The sequence below is a fragment of the Mixophyes fleayi genome, chromosome 9 (genome assembly GCF_038048845.1).
Source record: "Mixophyes fleayi isolate aMixFle1 chromosome 9, aMixFle1.hap1, whole genome shotgun sequence".
Taxonomy (NCBI): Eukaryota; Metazoa; Chordata; class Amphibia; order Anura; family Limnodynastidae; genus Mixophyes; species Mixophyes fleayi.
Window position 1 is genome coordinate 118,561,233 of NC_134410.1, and position 15,389 is coordinate 118,576,621.

Here is a 15,389-nt window from a genome sequence, read left to right on the forward strand (position 1 = left end):
TAAGTTTTTAGATTGGCTTTAGCTAAAGCTGGTGTTACCCAGTGCCGTAACTAGACAATTTAGTGCCCTGGGCGAGACAGGGCACCGGCGCCCCCCATCTAAGTGGGAGTGACATTTGCCGAGTGGGTGTGGCCAACCTAATGTAGGGGTGTGGTTGGCACATTACTGAAAATATTCTGTTACACATATTTGCAAATGCATGAAAAGCCAAATGCATGTATATATATTTATATCTATATAGATATATCTATATAGATATATGGCACTGGGTTAAATACCAGTGGCACCACATGTCAAACACAGTGGTTAACTAGTATTTGTACTTGCGGTCTGTGGGTTCCTTAGAGGACCATGCATTTACCCCGGAACGCACATGCGTTTGCACCGCCCGCACCGCCGTCGTTACGGCTCTGGTGTTACCTTAGACAAGGGTGTGAAATCTTTATCTGTATAAATAAAAGTTTTTTTAACTTTGCTTTATCTTGCTTTTTTATTTTTTTGTTTGTTTTTACTTTAGTGTCAAAGGCACCAATTACAACATGTTGTAAAGTCATCTCAGGTGATTACAATTTTTGTATTTCTTCCAGCAGTCCCTCAGGATATCCAGGTGAGGTGCAAATCTAGATTTACACCCCCTTCTTCACTCTGATTGGTGGATAGGCATGTCCGGTCCTGGATTTGTTTTCAACCTTGACCTGAATGCCGTGATCAAGTAGCTCAGGAGTTCTTCACCCCCAAGCTCAGGCCCTGGTCATAGATATGAACTAAGGCCTCAGGATGGAGGCTGGAACATAGGAGCTCAGATACATCCTCACACTACAACAGCAGGTCAGCAAGTGGACAAGCCATCATATACAGAAAAAACTTATACATACATCAGGCGCCCCCTTCATACATTAGGGTAAGGTACAATATCTTCAACAGTCTTCACCAATGTCAAATATGAATGATCAGGTTGAAACTGCAGAAATACATTCATAGCATAGTGTACTACAGTTGAGTTTATATAAGGAAATATATCTGTTTTACACCTCTTACACCTTGTGCATTACAAGTTAATTCTTACGTAACACCCGTGATCTTCACACTCTTGGCCCCTAAGGGTATATGCTTACAAGATGGATGAGATGTTCAAGCCTTCATATATGCTGTTCCTTATACAGATCGATCCTCAAATAGTCATTCAATCCAGACCGTGTACCCAAAAATAGCAAAAATAGGCAGATCTAGTGTATTACATTTTAATAAAACGATAAACAGTCCAAAGACTTCTCATAAGCCCCAAATCAACATAAAAACATAGTTCAGAAATCTGCAACTTTAAAATAATATAAATATCGGAACATGAAAGTGGATGTGCTCATACCAGAAAGTCGCATGGAACAGGCGTATTACAGTCAATCAGACAAGCCGTGTCTCCAAGCTCTATGTATATATAGGATAATGTACTCCCTTCTGTAAAGAGTATTAGATTCAATGCCAAGTGCACCTGCCACTTGTACATGTAATATTAGAGTAGCTGCCATCAGACAGACTGCTGACCTGGAATTGGGACACAACTCACAACTGTCCTGGAATCGGGACAAAAGTTCTGATCTTCAGATCGGGAATGTCATATCTAAATAATCACAGATGAGAGGTATGATTGATATATGTAACTACCTAACAGAAAGTGTTGTAAACAAGCATAATCCAGAGATCCTAGAAAACTCCTGTCAAAGGCGTATAATTGGATGAACGAAAGTATATTGGTTAATATTGTTTTACCGTGCCATTGCGATCAGTATGCCACGTAACACGTGGCACGGCGCAATCGCACAATAAAATATACACACATACACTCGCACTCCCACATTCATTTATTCATATATTTCATATTTATAATGGTTCCATTACACAGCCGTTTATGAGCAGATGATATTCGGTTTATAGTTATATATATATATATTATAAGGTTATATGTACACTTTAGTGATATTTAAGGTTCAGGAAATATGCCATGTTTAGTATCATTTTAATCCCCTATTTATCTGCAGTTGTCTGGTTCATTCGCCAAAGGAATGTCACATTGCATACTCTAGTTAGCGATGTTAGGGAATAAATGTTTAAAATGATACTGACTGTATAATGTGAATAGACTAGTTTAAACTGGATTCTTGGTGGGAAAATTGGATGACATCCCCTGGAGAGCTGACCCCCACCTTTGGATATTTTGGTTTGAACTGGCCTGACTTGCAGTGCACTGGACTCTCCTGAAGCCTGGACCAATAGAAGCAAGCCACATCATCTGCATTGTTTTATCTGTAACACTAAGTGTATATATACAGCTTAGCTGGTATCGACTGTACTGTATTATAATTATGTATTGAACTGCTAAAACTTTTGCTTTTGCTAAATAAATTTTGTGTGTGTTGGAACCACAAGAAATCGCTTAGACAATGCTTATTGGAAAACGATAAAATTACTTTAATACCCCCTTCATCCCACCCCCCACACATACATACTGTCACGGTCGTCTGAATTTCTTGATCCGATTCGGGACCCTTGGGACTAGCTGGAGCAGGAGTGAAACAGAACTTAGCAGCCTGGATGAACTTCTTGCTCATGTTCGTGCTGATTGTAGAATATAGCAGGGGAATTAGCAGTCTGGAAATGTAGACAGGAACACTGCACTTGTAATGCAGTCAGGAACACTGCACTTGTAATGCAGTCAGGAACACTGCACTTGTAATGCAGTCAGGATTACTGCACTTGTAATGCAGTCAGGAACACTGGAGCCAAGAACTATCCTCTGGAGAGAAGTGTGTTGTTCTGGCAATGAACAGATCACAGCAGCAGGTTTAAATAGGATGTCCCAAACAACTATTGGCTGATCAGTTCATGTGATCACAGCTTCTGAATCTGGTTGGTTTGGAATGATCACCTGACTGCATCCAAGATGGCCACGCCCATGCAGCAGGACAGACAGTATGTGTTTGTTTACAAATGAAGGTGTGGAGAACGGGAATGCTGCAGATGACCAGAAGGGACCCAGGTAGCCGTGGTATGACAGCGGCGGATGAGGTAAGTGCAGCTAAGATCCCGATTTGTGACAGTACCCCCTCCCTTACGAGTGGCCACTGGACACTTAGATTGGGGCTTAGTTGGAAACTTGCGGTGAAATTTTTTGATGAGAGATGGAGCGTGAACATCAGAAGCTTTGATCCAGGCCCTCTCTTCTGGACCATAGCCTTTCCAGTCGACTAAATATTGTAAGGTTTTATGTCGAAACCGAGAGTCCAAGATCTCTTTAATTTCATATTCGTCACCATGTTCAGTCTGCACTTCAGGAGAAACCAGTTTGGGTGTATAAAACCGATTTAGCACCAGTGGTTTCAAGAGAGAGATATGGAAGGTGTTGGGTACCCTGAGGTAAGATGGTAGATGTAATTTGTAGGACACTGGATTGATGACTCGGGAGATGTTAAACGGTCCAATAAAACGAGGAGCGAATTTCATAGATGGAACTCTGAGGCGTAGATTGCGAGTAGACAGCCAGACTCTGTCTCCGGGTTTCAAGCTTGGAATGGCTCGTCGCTTTTTGTCGGCCTGAATTTTGTAGCGTTGGGACGCTTTAAGTAGAGATTCCCGTACCTGGCGCCAGTGGCCTGAAAAATTCTTTAGGAAAACTTCAGAGGCAGGTACTGAGGCTGTAGGAAGTGGAGTAAACAAGGGTACCCTGGGGTGTAGGCCATAGACCGTATGAAATGGAGTGGAAGCAGAGGATTCGTGATAATGATTATTATGAGCAAATTCTGCCCAAGGAAGCAGATCTACCCAGTCGTCTTGAGAAGAGGATATGTACAAACGGAGAAATGTTTCTAGGTCTTGATTAACTCTTTCCGTTTGCCCGTTGGATTGGGGATGATAGGCCGAAGAGAAGTTTAGTTTGATCTGTAGTGCTTGGCACAAGGATCTCCAGAATTTCGCCACAAACTGAACTCCTCTATCTGAGACGATTTCTTCAGGACACCCATGCAAACGGAAGATCTCCTTTATAAATTGCTGAGCCAGGATAGGTGCTGATGGGAGTCCACGGAGAGGAACAAAATGCGCCATTTTAGAGAATCGGTCAACGATGACCCAGATGGTATTGAAATTATTAGAATTGGGCAAATCGGAAACAAAGTCCATAGAAATATGGGTCCAGGGTTTGGTGGGAATAGGCAGAGGCAAAAGTTGACCAGCTGAAGATTGTCTTGAACTTTTATGTTGGGCACAGCTGCCACATGCGGAAACAAATTGCTGAACATCCTGATGAAGAGTAGGCCACCAGTAGCTTCTCAATATGAAAGATTGAGTTTTGCGGATGCCAGCATGACCGGCAAATCTGGAACAATGTGCCCATTGGAGTAATTTTTTACGCAGATTCTCAGGAACAAAAGTTTTCCCCTGGGGAGGTGTATTGTCGGGTCTACTGACTGCGATACTGAGTGGGCTGATAATAGGCCGTGGATCCACAATGATGGAATCTTCTTCTTTTACCATAGAACGTGACAGAGCATCGGCCTTGCGATTTTTGGAACCGGGACGGAAGATGACATGGATATCAAATCGAGAAAAGAATAGTGCCCATCGGGCCTGACGTGGATTCATGCACTGTGCAGTTTTAAGGTAGAGCAGATTCTTGTGATCCGTGTATATTGTGACAGGATAACGAGCTCCCTCAAGTAAATGTCTCCACTCTTCAAGCGCCAATTTGATGGCAAGCAGCTCTTTGTCCCCTATGGCATAATTTCGTTCAGCTGGTAAAAATTTTCGGGAGAAGAACCCGCAGGGATGCCATTGCTCATCAGCTGGTTTTTGGGAGAGAACTGCCCCTACTCCGACAGATGAGGCATCAACTTCCAAGTAGAATGGACAGGTTAAATCTGGTTGCCTCAGTATGGGAGCAGAAATAAATGCTTGTTTCAGAAGTTGAAAAGCAGATTGGGCTTCTTCAGACCACTTGGCAGGATTAGCTCCTTTTTTGGTGAGGGCGGTGAGTGGTGCTACTACAGTAGAGTAGCCACGAATAAATTTTCGATAGTAGTTAGCAAATCCCAGAAATCGCTGTACTGCCTTTAGTGTAGATGGTTGAGGCCAGTTAAGAATAGCTTGCACCTTCTCTGGGTCCATACGGAGACCGGTGCCCGAGATGATATACCCCAAGAATGGAATGGATTCAACTTCGAAGGTGCATTTTTCAAGCTTGCAATACAGTTTATTCCTTCTGAGACGGCTGAGGACCTCTTTAACATGTCTGCGATGGGACTGGATATCAGAGGAGAAAACGAGGATATCGTCCAAATATACCACAATAGTATGGTACAGTAAGTCCCGAAAGATTTCGTTTATGAAATTCTGAAAAACCGCTGGGGCATTGCTCAGACCGAATGGCATGACAAGATATTCGTAGTGCCCATCCCTGGTGTTAAAGGCGGTTTTCCATTCATCGCCACGCCTGATACGGATCAAATTGTAGGCCCCGCGGAGATCCAACTTCGTAAATATTTGCGCACCTTTGACTCTGTCAAATAACTCTGTGATGAGGGGCAGAGGATACCGGTTCTTGATGGTAATGTCGTTGAGACCTCGGTAATCGATGCAGGGACGTAATCCACCATCTTTTTTTTTTACAAAAAAGAACCCGGCTCCTGCCGGTGAAGAGGATGGGCGAATAAAGCCCCTTTCCAAGTTCTCTTTTACATATTCAGACATAGATTTTGTCTCAGGGATAGAAAGAGGGTAGACTCTGCCACGCGGTGGGGTTTTACCCGGAACAAGATCAATGGGACAGTCCCAATCCCGATGAGGTGGTAGAGTTTCAGCGGCCTGCTTACTGAAAACATCTGTGAACTCTTGGTAGGCAGAAGGAACTGGCAAAACTTCCTTATCAGAGGTGGAGCAATGTGGAAGAACACGTTGTAAACAGGACCCGAAACAAGTTGGAGCCCACGCCAGGATTTGTGGAGTCGACCAGTCAATATGGGGGTTATGCGTTTGAAGCCATGGAAACCCGAGAACCACAGGGCTAGTGGCTTCTGGGATGACCAAAAAGGTAAGAGACTCGGAATGCAGAACTCCTATTTGGAGCGTCACTGGAGAAGTCTGATGCGTAATGGTACCCCCTGGAATACGGCTACCGTCAACCGCAGAGAGAAAGATGGTCACTGGAATTTTCTCTAGTGGAATGGCTAGTTCAGCAGCTAATCTGGCAGACATGAAATTCCCAGCTGCTCCAGAATCCAGCAGGGCTGAAATGTATTGGGAGCCTTGAGCGTGTTTCAGAGTGACTGGGATAATACAGTCCTTGCCTTGTGGGGAGCGAAGAGCCACTCCTAGGCTCACTTCCTCATCGTCAGCTAGGAGGTTGTGTTTACCCGGCTTACGAGGACAATGATGTAACAGATGTCCGGAACTGGCACAGTATAAGCAAAGTTTCTCTCTAACTCGCCGTTCTCGCTCGGTGGGTAAAAGACGTGCTTTGCCTAATTGCATGGGTCCTTCAGGGAAAGGAGACGGTACACGGACCCGTTGAATAGGGTGGAACTTGGGGTGTTTCAGCTTACTCTTTTCTAGAGCTCTTTCTCTGAACCGAAGATCAACCCGATTGCAGGTGGTAATCAATTGGTCTAGCGTTGTAGGTAAGTCCCGAGACGCTAATACATCCTTAATGTGGTCAGACAGGCCCTGCCAGAAAACCGCAACAAGAGCATCGTTATTCCAAGATAGTTCAGAGGAAAGTGTTTGAAATTGAACGGCATATTGGCCCACAGACTGCTGCCCTTGCCGAAGGCGCAGAATATCTAAAGCGGCTGACGTTGTTCTTCCAGGCTCGTCGAATATTCTGTGGAAGGTAGCCAGGAAGCTATCAATGTCAAATAAAATTGGGTCAGATTTTTCCCAGAGCGGTGATGCCCATGCCAGAGCTTGCCCTGATAGTAGCGAAACAATATAAGCAGTTTTGGTACGTGCAGTGGGGAAATTTCCGGGTTGTAATTCAAAGTGTATACTACACTGGTTGAGAAACCCGCGGCAATTCTTCGGATCGCCATTGTATTTAGCTGGCGTGGGAAGATGGAGTCTGGATGAAGTAAGTAGTGAAGCAGGTATTACTGGCTCAGGCGGAGTATGGAATGGTTGACTGCGGAATAACTGCAAGGTATCCATACGTGTAGAAACATCCTGCAGCAATCTCAAAATTTGCCCCTGGTTAGTTTCTTGTCTCTCAATGCGTTCAGCTAATATTTGGACAGAGTCCTCCCTCGGGGTATGTTCCCCTAGCGGATCCATTAGGCCAGAACAAACTGTCACGGTCGTCTGAATTTCTTGATCCGATTCGGGACCCTTGGGACTAGCTGGAGCAGGAGTGAAACAGAACTTAGCAGCCTGGATGAACTTCTTGCTCATGTTCGTGCTGATTGTAGAATATAGCAGGGGAATTAGCAGTCTGGAAATGTAGACAGGAACACTGCACTTGTAATGCAGTCAGGAACACTGCACTTGTAATGCAGTCAGGAACACTGCACTTGTAATGCAGTCAGGAACACTGCACTTAGGAGTGCAGACAGGATTACTGCACTTGTAATGCAGTCAGGAACACTGCACTTGTAATGCAGTCAGGAACACTGCACTTAGGAGTGCAGACAGGATTACTGCACTTGTAATGCAGTCAGGAACACTGGAGCCAAGAACTATCCTCTGGAGAGAAGTGTGTTGTTCTGGCAATGAACAGATCACAGCAGCAGGTTTAAATAGGATGTCCCAAACAACTATTGGCTGATCAGTTCATGTGATCACAGCTTCTGAATCTGGTTGGTTTGGAATGATCACCTGACTGCATCCAAGATGGCCGCGCCCATGCAGCAGGACAGACAGTATGTGTTTGTTTACAAATGAAGGTGTGGAGAACGGGAATGCTGCAGATGACCAGAAGGGACCCAGGTAGCCGTGGTATGACAGCGGCGGATGAGGTAAGTGCAGCTAAGATCCCGATTTGTGACACATACACACTCACACACTCCCCGCATTTGCCTCTCCACATCGTGCACATTTATCCTTCATTCTCCCCCAGGATATAATTTCACTTCTTAATACAGTAGGTCTGTTAAAAGCCTTAACCTGGAACCATCAATGTATTTTTTAATAGCTTGTATAATATTACATATTACTTCCCATGTAAGGATCCCAATTTAGAATAACATGTTACAAATAATTCCTAATGTCAAATCTAATGTACTTTTTATTCCAGGGACCCATGGCCTAAATTCTTTGTGATCATTACCTGGACGATTTGGTCACCAGACTGTAAACAGGGTGAAAAACAGGTGCTTTCTATGGAAACTTCCCTCCCATAAACATGGACTGATAAACAGGAACTAATACTGAGCAGTAGTTGCCTGATTTTATCTTATGGAACAAATATTCACAAGTGGAAGAAGATCTGTTTTTAGCCTTGACAATGAGCACAGTTTGCTTTGGCGGTGATATGTTGATTGTCCAGGTGTTATATCACAGAGTTTCTTCCACTGAATGTGTACAATGCTTATTACAAGGAAAGGAGTGTGCATCACAGGTATCCACCTCCGTTAGGTCCAGCCCTCTGCCTATGGCTCTTAAACTTAAGGAACCAGACTTTGCTGTGTATGGGAATAGTCAGTTCAACTCACAACACAGGACAATGTTTCTTGACTGTTGAACTAGACTGGATGGACAACTTATCTCCAAGATAGCTTTATTTTTTTACCCTCCCTTCACCACACACTATCACAGTGGAGCTAAAATCACAAACCGGGCTCCTTGGTGCATGCGCTAGCCCCTAAGCATGCTCAGAAGTGCAGACTGATTAAGTATTCTCTGTAAAGCTCTGTGTAATATACAGGTACTATATAAATAAAGGTTAATAATCATAATCTATGCAATAAGAAAGTCAATAATAAATATATCTGGAAACCCAATAAGAACAGATACTGAGAGCCGCATACAACGTACTAGACGCAGTGCAGAGGAATTGTCTATACATAAAGAATAATAACAAATACTCAGGGGCCTATTTATCAAAGCCCCCAGTCCTAAAATCCTGTGGAAACTGTAATTTTCCTGGGATTAGGGCAATGTTTAAGAATTAAAATGATTTCACATTACTGTATTGTAGGAGATATCTCCAGCATTCAGTACAACATTTGCAAGAGCCGTGCATATAGTTCTCTATGGGAACGACCAATGGCCAAAGTTAAGCAGTGGCAGTATGGTCAATGTAAGTGAATGGAATTTGATAGTATTTCAATCAAAGCAGCTGGAGAAGTGGCGGTATGACATACCACCGTATACTGGCCCCTGGGGATGATGAAATGGGCCTATTTAACAAGCTGTGAAATGCTTGGCTTGTATCCCATTGCGAGCACCATCTGAAAATAGCATTAGCAGCTCTTCCCTATGGTGAAAGCCCAGTTGGAAAAGGATCTTCTGATCCCTCCCCAGCAAGATGTACGCCCCTCCCCACCATCTTCTCCCAGAGTTTCACAGCCCGGAATTTTGCGCATGTGCAGAATTACATACCGTCCAACATTTGGGTAGGCGGCATCGTATCAGGTGATGCGACTATGTCATGAAGTAGGCATGGCCACCTAGGCAACCCCGTTTTCTCCTCAACTTCCCTCAAAACACCTTCATTGCCGTGCAGAGCAGCAATGAACAGACAATACTTCCCAACTTTCCCACCCACGGGATAAAGTTGTCCCGACCCTCCACTTGGAACTGTCCGGCCTAAATCAGGACAATTGGGAGATATGGAATTAGGTTCATGCATGTGCAGACATCGTATGACGAAGATAGCCTGGAAGAGAATGCTGGGACAGTCTTTGCCTGGGACAGCCTCTCATAGGAGGTGCAGCCCAGACATGACTTTAAAAATAAATGACTCCAAAACAGCATCTCTTATTCATACTTGCCAACTTTTCCTCGTTGGCTTCAGGGAGATCCCGGGGGAGGTGGGTGTGCAGGTGCGGGGTTTGACGAATCGCATAATTTTGCCCCCTAAACAATTGTCACAATTGTGGCCAATTACAGCAGGGGGCAAAGATGACACGATATTTGCATCATTAAGAAGCCCCCGCCACTTATCTATTGCGGGGGCGAGAACCGGAAGGTTGCCCTGCTCTCCCGGGAGGTCTTCCAGAAATGCGGGAGTCTCCTGGACATTCCGGGAGAGTAGGCAACTATGTGTTAAAGAAAAGCAGCTAATGAATCTCTAGAGACTGAAGGGTTATTTACATTTCTGTCTCCATTACTGAAGTCATGTTGTCTGACCTGTCAGTCTTTGATTAAATCTTGGTCTCCATGAAAATGGCCACGTCCATAGGCATCAATACATGGACATAGGACACAATTTCTGAACTGTGTCATCATGCCACAGATGGCAAAGCCAACCACGTCTTGTACTGGCTCAGCATCAGGGAGAATGCCAGACTCTTCAGGGAGTGAGGGAAATCACCCCTATTTCAGGGAGTCTCCCTGACATTCAGGGAGAGTTGGCAAGTATGGACTCTTATTGCTGCGAATACATGAATCACTTACAAGAAGGAGAGGCGGCATCCGGGAGGGTGGCATACTGAACTGGCACAACGACACAATCTGAGTAATATTCAAATGTTGTCAACTATGCATAATAACTAGTGGGGAACAATTCGACAATTTTGTGGAAAAAATAAACAAGTTGTAGTGGGAGAGTAAAAAAATATTCTACGTTACAAACCCCGACATTTATCTACTACAACTCAAACACGTTACCATGGTAACCCCCAGGGGAATGGTAGACGAAGGGGTTGTTATTGTTGTAGTTCCAACGGGTGCCAGTGGAGGCCGCTGTTCGCTTCGCTTCTGGTCCTTTCGGGTTTGTAGTTGGATGATTGACAGCTGAGTAGGGGGGTGGAGCCTGTGAGGAGAAGGAAAAAAAAAAAAAAAAAAATAGAAAGAAGAAAAAAAAAAATCCTCGGCGAGAAAGACGGAGGAGAAAGGCGAAGCCCCCGCCGCCTGCATCCGTCTCCATCCTGCGCACCGACAGCCCATCCCCGCCCCGGCAGCACACAGCACTTACCGGCAGAGGCACCGCAATCACACCAGGTCGGTATTGGTGGCTGGGGCGGCTCTCAGGGGCGTCCTTTGTTCGCTCAGGCCCAGCAGCCATCTTCCTCCTCCATCTTTCCTGGAGGTGGACCGGGGAGACGGCCTGCTTACCTGGGCTGAGTGCTTGGGGGTTGTTATCAGAGGTAGCCGGGTGTCTCAGGGTGTCTGCTCTCAGGCCTCCACCTCCCCGGGCCCCCTACACCCCCAGGTATCATCCCCAACCTGTGCACCCCCCATACTTGTACCCCTGTGTACTGCTGGGGGTGAGGACTGATGGGCCCAGAGGGCTGGGAGCCATATAAGGGGTCTTACCCTAATATCATATTGTGTTGTAGATGCATTAGAGCTTGTATATTGGATATACTACAGCTTGCATATATGATCTAGCCTATATATATATATATATATATATATATATATACACTGTCTGATCAAGTGGAGGTTGTTTTTTTTCACTCATCTTTCTTAGATCTGCATGCCTAGTTTAATATTTTCTGTTTATAATTGTGTGTAATATATATGTATAAGTGTGTATGTGTGTGCATATGTATATGTGTATATATATATATATATATATATATATATATATATATATATATATATGTACAGCATTAATTATGTGTTTGGAGAGTGCAGAGTATCCGTTTTCTTGTGTGTGTGTGTGTGTTTGTGTGTGTGTATATGTATATGTATATATATATATATATATATATATATATATATATATATATATATATATATATACACACACAATCATGTAAATAGCACATTGTATCTGTCATTTTTATTATGCATGTGATTAATAAATATTTTGCTGAACCGTATCCTATCTCTACTATCTGTTTTTGGAAATAATGTCATTGACTAATGTGCTGCAGACACCCCCCCCCCCCCCCCCCCTGCAAGGGTTAAATGAAGTGTATATTCTAATAAATGCTCTACTTGTTCCCCAGGCTACTTAATATAGGTGTCTGCTTGGTGGAGTAGATGCTTTTAAAGCTACGTGTATTTTTTTTTTTATTTCTAACAGACCTATGTAAGCTTTTAAATCTACAAACCCGTTTTGACTTCCGGTGATGTAGGTTAGCAAAACAAGGGGTTGCGTGACCTCTGATGTTGGCTTTTTTTTTTTTTCGGTGTTTCCGCTTGGTACGTGATTGGAGGTCTCCTCTTGATTTAGTACCGTTGGCAGATTTGAGCAAATCTTGGCAACTTGCTTTTTTTTTTTCTTTTTGCTGTGAATGTTCCAAGTTTATGATGTAATGACAGAGGAGATGCGGCGAGTGGTTGGATGTTGGTACCCTGGCTTTTCCTAGATCAATGCTAACCCTGTGTTGGTACAGTCAGGTTACATATGTTGTAGGTAACTCTAGGTAAGTGAGTGGCAGCCCATGGTGGAACTAAAAGTCCAAGCATGCCCAGACAGCTAAAGGCATACTGGGACTTTGTTTTGTTATGGGGGGGCGCTATCTCTGGTCTAGACTATGAACTATTCCATTTTATATTTAGAGTATATGCCATACTAGTATAGGGGGGATCAATATTTATACAATGTTTAATTGAGTATTTTTAGTTCCTACTGTATTTGTTTTGTTTTTTAATTTTGTATTGTAGTATGCCTGCATCTTCTTATAAATTGAATGACAAGTGCTTAATGTATCATCCTCCCAGTAAGTTGTTTTTGTTGGCCAGGAAGTTCTCTTCTGCTGTGTGAACTTGTGGTAACTTTCACATTGTGTCACCTGTTTAACAAACAAAAATATTTACGCTGCTCGGCTTGAGTGAATGTCTTGTATGTTGCCAACAATCCATTGCATTGTTTTTCACGCAGTATACAACGTACATTATGAGTGGGGGTGTGGCTTTGCACTTCCATAAATTTTGGAAGGAGGACCTCTTGACATTAATGGACATCTTAGCATTAGTCACAACTAATTGACCGTCAATTCTTGTGTATTAAACTGTACTTTTTGTCTACGCTGTTTTTTTTTTGGTGCAATCTCATAAGTCTATCATTTCGAAGGTTCGGGGCATGTGAATCGCGTGGGTACGCTAACTGGAGGACACTGTCCATTCATACTCCTGGTGATTTTACATTTGTGTGTGTGTACAGATTTGTACAAAATCCATAATTGTTAGTTCTGTTGTATCTACCCTTCCTTCCCTGCCCCTCTCACTTCCTAGGTTGGGGTACACAATACAGTTTTTTCACCCAATAAACAGCCGGCAGGTCTAATATCGCCTTAGTGTGTATGCTCCATTGATCATGGTTTTACCACTCCAAAGCATATCCTATCGCTTAATTTTATAAATGGAATAAAAATCTCGTTCAACAATGGAACAATGTCGTTCCAATTCTGCAGTGTGTATGCACTCAGGACCGGCAGTGTCCATAGATCTCTATGGAGTGTGCAGAGTCCCAATCTTTTCAGCCGATGGTTATGACAGATGAAGAGCACAGATCTGTTGGTAAAACGTGTACAATGTGTACACAGGAGTCGGCATGTTGATCGGGACTTTCAGTCGTTGGTAAAATCATTATCGATATTGCGTCGGGAGAAATGTTCTGTATTTTGTATCCAGTCTTGCTGTGCTGCAGACAATTGCTACTTGGTACTACTACTAGCTAACTGATGTTCTCTAGATATGTCTGCAGCCTATGGTGAGACAGTGGTCCTGCACTCACAAGTGAAACACTGTCTAACATCGATAATGGTACAGTTTCCTATCGTTGTGTGCATAAAACATAACAGTTCTCCGTGAGTATCACTTGCTAGTATTCTATCCTGTTATAATGGTCTTGAGATGTTATAACTGCTGTGGACTGTCTGCCCCAGCTTGTCCACTCTGATCCAGGGGCAGGTGCCCAGTGTCCCTTTGCCCAGGCAAGGATAAGTCAGTTTACTGGTGCCAGAGCGGGCGATTTATCTCATGGCATCCTCATGTGTCTCTGGTATGGGGAGGGGAATATATTGCAATAATAACAAACCAACCTTTTACTATGTCACACTCCAGACTATTCGATTACAAGGTGATTATCAAACACAGATAAGGCTGACAACGGCTGTGCGGAGAGATACAGGATTATGGAACAAAACAAATGGATCTCAAGAACATGCTAGGCACAGTAACACCATTATAGGTGCTAGGTAACCTACTGCAGCAGAAATATTATATACATCATTGCGTTTAAAAAAATAAATAAAAAAAATCCCAACATCTGTAACACTAAATTGCAAATCCAGTGCATAATTAGTCCTAACTATATCCTATAGAAACACCTAATCTAAAAAGCCAAAACATTTAAGTGTCTTTATTATTTTGCTGGCATTTGAGTGTTACGGGCTACTTAAAGTACAACTCCAATAAACCGTTACCCACACAAAGACCATCTCTAGTACTGTGTGTTAGACCTGCATGATTCTATTACTTCTATTTTAGTTCTCTGTGGATTATATTGAATGTGTTTTATATTGTGAGTAACTAGAGAAAACATTTTTGCAAAATGAATAATTTGGCCAGGTTTCATAAATTGGATTATTGTGTGTGCTGTGAGCCAGGATTATGATTCCTGGAAATGACGGGTACTAGTGTGGAGTTTGAAAGCCACCAAACCTTAAATACAAGTCTGTACTAATAACCCTCACCAGATATTTAAATAAAGCAGCTAATCGCCCGATAAAAGTTTTACATTTGCTGTGCGTTTCGGGCTGAGAAGTGGTTGACTTCAGTGTCCTTTTAAAGGGCTTGTCCACCTGTATTCTATTGCAGCTGACTGCTCATAGGAGAGGGTGGATGACCGGAATGGGTTGCTACAATGACTCTTTCCAATTTCAGTGGACCCAAAAGTGTGGCAGCTTAGTCTTTTTCATGTTCGGGGCCTGCGTGGTCTTGCTTGCTGAAAATAAACGATGGCCTTTTGATGCCTGCCTGAGCCAGTAGAGCAGAGGTGCTCAAACTCGGTCCTTAAGAGCTACCAACAGTTCATGTTTGTAGGATTTCTTTAATCATACACAGGTGATCTATTGTTCTGGATCAGTAATTAGGCCACCTTTTACTACAGACTGAAATCCTGAAACGATGACCTGCTGGTAGCTCTTGAGGACCGCGGTTATGAGCACCTCTGCAATACATGCTTGTACCTTGTTACCTACGGGGGGGGGGGGGGCGGCAGATGTTGCCCCCTGAGGACATGGGTCTACGATGAACTTGGTTCACCCTTGTGGAAATAAAAGGATAGCTTC

General features: G+C 43.5%; 1 protein-coding gene across 11 annotated transcripts in view; it reads left to right on the top strand.

The window, feature by feature from the left end:
* The first annotated feature begins 10,972 nt into the window (after positions 1-10,972).
* The window catches only part of PRRC2B (proline rich coiled-coil 2B), a 64,417-nt gene continuing 60,000 nt past the window's right edge, over positions 10,973-15,389 (top strand). For 10 of the 11 annotated variants that reach the window (XM_075185248.1, XM_075185252.1, XM_075185249.1 and 7 more), the window contains exon 1: positions 10,974-11,142. The gene's annotated coding sequence lies outside the window, so the exon portion shown is untranslated. Of the gene's footprint in view, positions 11,143-15,389 lie in introns of all 11 variants that reach the window. The other variant, XM_075185257.1, reaches the window with a different exon arrangement.